Source organism: Pteropus vampyrus, unplaced genomic scaffold (genome assembly GCF_000151845.1).
Source record: "Pteropus vampyrus isolate Shadow unplaced genomic scaffold, Pvam_2.0 Scaffold13, whole genome shotgun sequence".
NCBI classification, from domain to species: Eukaryota; Metazoa; Chordata; class Mammalia; order Chiroptera; family Pteropodidae; genus Pteropus; species Pteropus vampyrus.
Genome location: NW_011888794.1, coordinates 9,806,277 through 9,815,640, shown reverse-complemented (window position 1 = coordinate 9,815,640; position 9,364 = coordinate 9,806,277). Strand labels below are relative to the sequence as shown.

The 9,364-nt window shown below is 33.9% G+C and overlaps 1 long non-coding RNA gene across 1 annotated transcript in view; it reads left to right on the top strand.

Annotated features, from left to right (window-relative positions):
* The window catches only part of LOC111733111, a 57,869-nt gene extending 53,518 nt beyond the window's left edge, over positions 1 to 4,351 (top strand). The window contains exon 3 of the long non-coding RNA XR_002777833.1: positions 4,279 to 4,351. This is a non-coding gene — a long non-coding RNA (uncharacterized LOC111733111). The remainder of the gene's footprint in view (positions 1 to 4,278) is intronic.
* Positions 4,352 to 9,364: the final 5,013 nt, after the last annotated feature.

Sequence of the window (9,364 nt, the reverse complement as noted above, 5' to 3'; positions counted from 1 at the left end):
TCACTGTCAAAGCGTGAATTGGAATAAAAGAGTTGATCGAAAGTACAGCAATGAATACGTGAGGGCGACTCTTTCCTCAAATGTAGTCTATGAAAATTATAATAAACACCTGTTATCTCTGGGCATTAGGTTTGGTCACCTACATTTAAAACAAAAATATCCTCACGTTATACACAACAACATTTAAAATGTACTGAGTTGTATCATCTAGAAGTATAGAAAATTCATAAATTAAATTTTATCGTTTCATAGTATTACCTTCCTAGATTTCCTTGTTGCTCTTCATTCCATGATTAGCTTGGAATATAAGGTCTCATAAATAGGAAATGAGGGAATTAATGGGGGTTTAAATATTATCAACAAGACAAGTATTAACAAGTGTTGGAGAGGTTGTGGAGAAAATAGAGCCCTTCTGGTGGCAATGTAAATTGGTGTAGCCACTGTGGGAAACAGTATGGAGGTTTCTCAAAAAGTTAAGAAGAAAATTACCATGTGACCCAGGAATCTTTGTTCTGGATATTTACCCCCAAAATTTTAAAACATTGACCTGTAAAGATATATGCACCCCGATGTTTATTGCACTATTATTCATGGTGGCCAAGCGATGGCAACAACTGAAGTGCCCTTTGATGGATGATTGGATAAAGAAGGTGTGGTACATATATACAATGGGATATTACTCAGCTCCAAAAAAGTTGAAATACTGCCATTTGTGACAACATAAATGAATCTTGAGATTATCATACCAAGTGAAATAAGTCAGACAGAAAAAGTCGAGGACCACATGATTTCACTCATATGTGGGATATAAAACTGAAAGCAACAAACGGACATTATGAACAAACAAAAACTCATAGACACAGACAACAGTTCAGTGGTTACCAGAGGGAAGAGGGGAGGGAGGGAGGTGGATAAAGGTAAAGGGATCAAATATATGGTGATGTAAGGAGATTTGACTTTGGGTGCTAAACACACAATGCAATATACTGATAGTGTATTATTGAATTATATACTTAAAACCATTGTAATTAACCAGTGTTGCCTCAATAAATTTAATTTAAAAAATATACTAGTTTCTATCAAAATTTCATTAATCTGAAATGCTTAAAAAATGCATTGCTTATAGTTGTAAAAATCATGTAATTATAGATAACATGCAAACAATTTTCTTTCTCTGTAAAATCCAAAACAAGAAAAAAAATGTATGTCATTTAAAGTATCTGAGTTCCTTAAAAGAAGCAGTTAATTCTAACTGTGTTGGTATTCAAGTAAGATTTGTCTCTATCAGAGGTAAAAATAATAATAATAAAAAAAACCCCTTACTTACTATCTACAGAGAGGGATTATCAAGTGTTTATTTAGAAATTATAATTGTTCTTTAAGTCAACTCTTTATTTAAAAAAAGAAACTATTATAGACTGTAGATAAAAGCAGAGCAGTATCTTCCCAATTTCAGAAGCGTACCCCAAATTCCTTTGTGGAACTCTTCATGGCTTTATAAAACACAGTTTGAAAACCATCTCTCCAAGCATATAAGCAAACTAAAATGCCTTCAGTATGTATATATGCTGTTAATGAAAATATGTGATTAGGTATAGGTGTAAGACAACTAGTGCGATAATGCTTATATTGCCATAAAGCATTAAATGCCTAGTGATATTGCTTTTAAAACATTGTATCAAACTAAAAAATGCACATCTGGAGGCACTTCATAGCTCTTGTTACTGTTTTTTTTCCTAAGGTATAGAGAATGTATCATGACTGAAATTTCAACAAAATCAACTCTTATATAATAACCATTACTACTGTTAAGTTTCTCACAAATGTTTAATCTAAATTATATTAGTTTTGTTTCTCCAGAATAGCACAGTCTGGTGATGTTATTTATTTGCACTCAATTACAAGAAACTCAATTTACTTTAGAGTCTGAAGAAGAATTGTCTTCCAGAGTGAAATTATATACAAAAATCAGCTAAGTAGGGAGTTTCAAAAATTAATTGTAAATCTTTCTGTGATGTTCTGCTGTTTAGTGACCAAACTATAATTATTGAATCTTTCTCATTTGCTGATGGTATCTCTCAATCTTTTTGGCTACTCCCTAAGGAGACCCGAGCTACCAGTAGCACTTTGATATATTCGCTTAGAAACGTTTTTAGAAAAGTATATTCTCTTACAGTCTAAGTAAAATTCCAGTTTTCTATGAGGAAAATTTGTCCCCTTGATCAGATGCACAGCTTCAGGAGAAAAGAAAGATGCAGACCTTTCCCCTCCACGCCCCAAGTCTACTTGAAAAGGTTGTTTATTGGCTATACAGACACTATACCTTGATTACTCGGCTATCCTATTGAAATATTTTAAAAGCCCAAGTTATAATCATTATAGTTAAAAACTACAACAGTGCTGAAGAGATTAATAATAATTTTTAATCTTTAATATTTTTGTGAGCAAAATCATGATCCAATTTTATAGGTTCATGTATATATACTTACTTATGTGTGGATATTTTTATATAGTCATATAAGGATATCAGAAATTTAATTATATTGTTCAATATAATAAGTGACTACATGTTTTCAGATTTGTATTTTTCATAAAAGAAATAACATAAACCTTAAATAGACAACATTCAAATGTACTTTGTCGGAGCAAGTAATTACTATAGAATGCAGCATCCTTAAAAGACAAGTACTATTTAATAACCGCAAGTGTACCTTACCTGATAGCAAAACTAAAAAATAAATCATATACTCAGTAAGAAGCCAGAAGGGAGAGTATGCATTTGCCACTCAGTACTATAATGGACTGTACTTACCATAGCCACCCAAAGAAGAAAGCTTATGATTGCCCACTATCAACTACTAATTCTGAAAAATAGACATTGTGATTAACAGCTCCCCATGAACCTCACAAGGAACCATGATTCACAGGACAATAGAGCTGACATATTTGTCATGCCTGTGATGGTCAGTTATTAAAAATATAAAAAGAAAGAACTAGGACTAAAAAATAGTGCTGCCTCTTCTGTCAATTTATGGCAATTTTCAGTCTTTTTAAAAACCATCTTTTTTGTGGAGTCTAACCAGGACCATCATTTTCCAAATGGTGTATCAGGAATCTAGCTATAACATTCTTTCCCCTGTATGTGCAAAAGAACTAATCTTGCTATTTGTCTTGTTTGATTGTTTAAGCCCATTTTCAAGCCCCCCCACCCCCACCAAAAAAAGATAAAACCCAAGTCCTATTTGAGAGTTCCAATTGTAGTTACAGGTATTGGAAGGAAATAACTTAGAATTTAGTCATCATTACAAAGAGCAACAGGATGTCTCACAGAGGAGTTAGAGAAAGCTGAAAGTGACATTTTGATACTAAAACAGAACAACTCTTTCAAGCAACAGCACAGGACAGAATCAATCTAGGCATGAGAATGACATAGTGCTAGATATTAAAATGTATAATTATAGTCATTTAAAAAAGATAATTTTATCATCATGAGCTCAAAATAAAATTTGTTCTAACTTTTTGGCCAGTCATAAATAATCTCTTTAGGTTATAGTGTCATCTGTGAAGGTGCTTCCTTTAACATAACACAGAAAATGGTTTTAGAAAGGAAATGACAGTACAGAAACCGTGTGTCTCTAAAGGAAAAAAATACATTAGACTTAAATTTTTCAGATGTCAAATTATTTCATGTTTTAAAACTAATTTATTTTTTAAAAAACTTGTTTCAAGAAATAAGGCTAAAATTAAAGATTTCCCCTTTATCCACATAATATTTAATAATCAGAAAATGTTTATTTTACATACATTAGCATATTTTATATAGTTATAAGTCACAGCCATAATATTTTACTTGGTTGTATGTTTTTTTCCTCCTATAAAAGCAATAAGCAACACGTTTATGTTGCCTGATGAATATTCTTGTTTGTTTTAAGACAGCTCTGATTGATTGCTTGTATTTGCTCAATTTCTATCTGGGCAATAAAGATCACCATCTTCGTTTTCTCTATGAACTTGAATTAATTTCATTTCAGTTAAAAGTAAATTAAGGTTAAAAATGAAACAAAAAAAATTCAGGATTATCTTTTTCTTCAAAGTATTCATAAAACGTGTTTTAAAAGGATAAAAATTTTCTGCCTCTCTCCCTCTAACTAGTTCTTTTGAATAGCTACAGAATGTCAAATTCACTGACAGACAGGAATGGTAAACATTGAACTTTAGGAGATTTCATTGGTGTTTTGTTGTCTGCTTGCTCTTTTCTGTATTGTTATGTAATTACAGAAAAACAAGCCAGTACACTAAAGCCAAGTATCGGTTCAGTCCTTAGTTTTTAGTTTGTGCAGGATTTTCTTCTGCGATGACCACATTCAGAAGTTCATCCTCAACAGGTGTGTTTGTCTTCTCTCTTTCTCTCTCTCTCTCTCTCTCTCTCTCTCTCTCTCCCTCCCTCTCCTTATTTTTAAACAATTAGATTCATTGTAAATGCAAATACAGTATGGAAAGATCCCAAGTACCTCCCACCGTGTTTTCCACAATGATTATATCTTATATAACTAGAATCTAATATTAAAAACCAGGAAATTAACATTAGTAAATGTGTAATGTATAGTTCTATGCAGTTTATACCATGTACAAACTCATGTAAGCATTATTACAAGCAAGATATGTAACTATTTCATCACTCCAAAGATCTCTCTCTTGCTACCACTAAATATACTTTCCCTCTACCATCCCTAATTCTTGTCAACCACTGATTTACTCTCCATTTCTAAATACATTATTTTGAGAATGTTGTATAAATGGAATTATACAGTATATGACCTTTTAGATTGGCTTTTGGCAGTGAAGATAATGACCTTGAGATCCATCCACGTTGCTACATGTAATAGTAGCTGACTCCTATATTTTTCTGAGTTTCTCATGGAATGTCTATACCACAGATCAGATAACCATTTACCCGTTGAAGGGCATTTTGGTTGTTTCCTGTGTTTGGCTATTGAGTATGAATAAGGCTGCTATAAACATTAGTGTACAGGATTTTGTGTGACTGTGTTTCATTTCCATGGGACAAGTGCCCAGGAGTGCGATTGCTGAATTGTACAAAAGTGTTTGTTTTCCAGACTGGCAAACTGTCAGAGGGCTGTTCCAATACCCATTCCGACCAACAATGCATGAGAGATCCAGTTGCTCTGTATTCTTGCCAACATTTGGTGTTGTCACTATTTACGTATAAACAAAAATTCTGCCTTATCCGTTACCCAGAATATACAAGCATGTGTGTGTGATGTGCCACTGAGTTGTCTCTGACTCCCTTCTGTTGACCCTATTCTATGCATGAATGATGTCTAGTGACCTGTCCTCAGAAGCCCTGTTCAGCTCCTGCAGACTCATGCCTGCGGCTTCTTTAATGAAATCAGTCCACCTCATATTAGTTCTTCCTTTTTTCCTACTACCTTCTATGGTCTCACGATTATTGTCTTTTCTTATGAGATGTCTGAAGTAGGACTTCAGTTTTATCCTTGTTGCTTCCAGTGATGTTTCAGGCTTAATTTGCTGTCGGGCCCACTTATTCATCTTTCTGGTGGTCCAGGATATCAAAAGAGCTTCCCTCCAAAACCCTATTTTAAGTGAATCCGTTTTTTCCCCTATCAATCTTCCTCACTTTCACATCCATAGATAGTAATTGGGAATAAAGGGTGTGGGTGATCTTAGCCTTGGTCTCTAACAACACATCTTTGTGTTTGGTGATCTTTCCTAATCCTTCCGTGCTGCCCTTCTAGGTCTCAGCCTTCCCGCTCTTGATTTCTTGGCTGAGGTCTCTATTTGAATTCATGACTGAAACAAGGTAAGCCAAATTTTTAATAATCTCAATGTCTTTATTGTCTATGTTAAAGTTGTGTGTTTCTATGGTAGTCGTGAGTTTTGTCTTCCTGATGTTCAAATGCAGTCCTGCTTTGGCACTTGCTTCTTTCACTTTCATCAGAAGTCATTTCAAACAATTGCTCCTTTCTGCCAATAAGTTGCTGTCATCTACACATCTTAAGTTACTGATATTTCTTTCACCAATTTTCAATCCTTTTTCCTCTGAGTCTAGCCCAGTTTTTCCTGTATTGTTCTATGCACAGGTTAAACAAATAGGGAGATAAAAATGCATCCTTTTCTGACAACTTTGCTTATAGAAAATTATTCTGTCTCTCCATATTCGGTCCTGAGAGTGACTTCCCATCTATAATACAGATTATACATCAGGACATTCAAATGCTGAGGCACTCCCATGTCTTTCAGTGCAGCCCATAGCATTTCAAAATTAACACAGTCCAAAGCTTTATTTCAGTCTATACGGCAGACATAGACCAGCCTTCTTCTGAAATTCTTTGGAGCATTTCAGTATCCAGTGAAAACTCACAATTAGATCTCGAGCACTTCTTATTTCTCTGAATCCAACTTAAATATCTGGCATCTCTTGCTCCATATAACATAGAAGCCTTTGTTGCATTACATTGAGCATCACTTTACTTGCGTGGGAAATTAGAGCAATGGTCCTATAATTACTATACTTCTTGGCATCTTCTTTCTTGAAGATTAAGAGGTAGTTTGAACATTTCCAATCTGTAGGTCATTGTTTCATATTTATAGATGTTTTTGTTAGGATTTTGACAAATTCAGTCTCTGTAGCTTGAAATAATTCTATCAATATAAACATAGAGAAGAATAATTACTGCATACTTTAAATACATACTTTGTAGTGATTTATTAAGTACTTTAAGTTAAAATATAACTATTCTATTATTATAAATTACTGTCAGTGGAAAAAACTTCAATGGTATACATAGATTGAGTGAAGTTTTTATGCTTATAGCCAGAAAACAAAAATTAGTTATATTTACTATTTGCACACAGCGATACATAAAATTACATCACTATGTTTACTTAAATAAAACTTTGATTCTGAAATTATTCCACTCTCTCCTGTGACATGAAATTTTGCCAATCATGAGTCTATTCTATTATAAAGTTATGCTCTAAAGATTGAAATCGTAAAGTAAAATAAAATTTCCTTTAAAAAAAAGTTGTTTTTAACCCCACACTTCCTCTCTTTAATATCTCATTATATTCTTAACAGCAAAAACATAGACATTACCGTCCATAGTTTTTCTCTCAACTCTTTCACCTTTAACTAATTGTACTCTGGCCCCACCTGCTTCACTGAATTGCATTAATTATGAAAAGTATCCCTATCACCCATTCCAATGTTCATTTCTATTTTCTTATCTATTTAATCTCCCACTTGACAAATGAGTTTGATACATTTTCCCTAATGTGCCTCATGAAACATTTTCTTCTTGGCTTTTTTGACGCCATACTCTTCCTGTCTTTCTCTTTATTTCACTCACTATTCACTTTTTAATATTATTTCATAGCTCTTTTGCTAATATTCTAATATTTGGAGGTTCAAGGATGTGTCCTTGTTCTCTTTTTCTTATCTATAAAAATGAAAGAAAAGGACAATATTATATTCCTACATTGAGGAATATAAAAAGTGGACTCTAAAATCAATATGGAAATGCAAAAAGATAAAGATATCCAAAATAATCTTGAAAAGTAGCACACATTCCACATAGATGGCATTGAACAATAGTTGCCCGTTGTCCAGAGTGATGGTTTTAGTGAGTTGGTGTTTGCTTTGTATTATTTTTGTAAGCAAAGGTAAAATTTGATTCTGGGAAACAAGAAAGCACTTCACTATATCGGGTGGGAAACATATTGTTTCGACAAGAACATAGTTAGGTAAATTCATATAAAAATTGGTCCCTGATCAGAGGATCAACTATTTACCATCTTCAAATCTCCATTTCTCTATTTTTTCGACATTCAAATACTGCGAGTTCTCCAGAGAACATTATTCTGACTTTTCTGTTCCCTCCAGGCCCCTTCTGTATCCTTCCCTCTCCTTTCTTCCCTTTCTCGCCTTTATCTTTTCTATTATCTCTATTTTCCTAGGTGACTTCATCCAATTTTATGGCTTTAAATGCTATTCTTATGCTAATTTCCATCTCCTGCTCAGTCCTTTTCCATAAATGTCACAGCCTTCCCCTTTTTTCTCCTACAATTTTTTATCGCTCTATTCTTACAATTTCTCAAGTCCATAATCTTGAAGTATTTCTTAAATCATCTCTTTTTCTCACACTACAAATCCAGTCCACTTGCAAATTATTTTTGGCACTACCTTCAAAATATATTATGGATCCAGGCACTCATCTCCCCCTCATCTACTAACTCTTGAATAATCTCTCACAGATTATTTCAATAGCATCCCCTCTGGCCTGCTAACTCTACTGTGCCTCCCCTCATTGTCTGTTCTTCACAAAGGAGTCAGATCTACTCATCTAAGTTATGTCACTTCTTTGATCAAAGCTCAGTAATTTTCCCATGACTCCAAAAGTAAAAGACAACATCTTTATATTGGTTCTGACCACTGATCTCATCTCCTATCTCTGAGCATTTTGCTTACCATCTCCAAGGTACTCTGACTTTCTTAGTATTTTCTGATCGTGCTTTGCACTTATTATTTCTTTTACCCAGCCAAGAGTGTATGTGTGTGTGTGTATGTGTGTATATGTTTATGTGTGTGTATGTATGTATGCATGAATGTGTGTGTGTGTGTGTGTGTATATATATATACACAGAGAGAGAGAGATGGACAGAGAGAGACAGAGAGGCAGAGAGAGTTGCTATATTCTCAAGACAGACAGATTTATATATAATTTGAAAGGAGTTATCTCTGTTACTGGGGTCCCCAGGAGAGAGAATGCAAAGAAGAAAGTTAGGGGCCCAGGGTGCCAGGGTTGCAAATCCAGGCTCTTAAAATCCTGTGGTGGTACTCTAGTGGCTGTTACCAAAGGATGGAAAGAAGATAGATATGGGGTTGGAGAGGCACACAAAGAAAATAAAAGAATAAGAAAAGAAAAAAATATACGCACACACATATATGTATATATATATATATGTGTGTGTATACATGTATGTATGTATGTACGTATGTATGTATATATGTTTGGCTTGCTTTTTAAATTCTCTCATGGCATTCATTCTCTTTGGATTCTCTGACCACTTTACATAAAATAGGAACCCCCTCTGCCAATTTCTGATAGTTTCTATCCCTCTTTATTAGTCTTAGTTCTTTACCATAACACTTACCATGAAATGACATAAAATATATATATTTGATTATATACTCTTGTTTGTCAATCTCCACAAAAATATAAGCTCTAATGGAGAAGGGGCATTAGTTGTTATATTCTCGACCTAAAATAGCACTTGGTACGTAGTAGGCACTCATGAAATATTTGTTGGGTGAATTACTTCT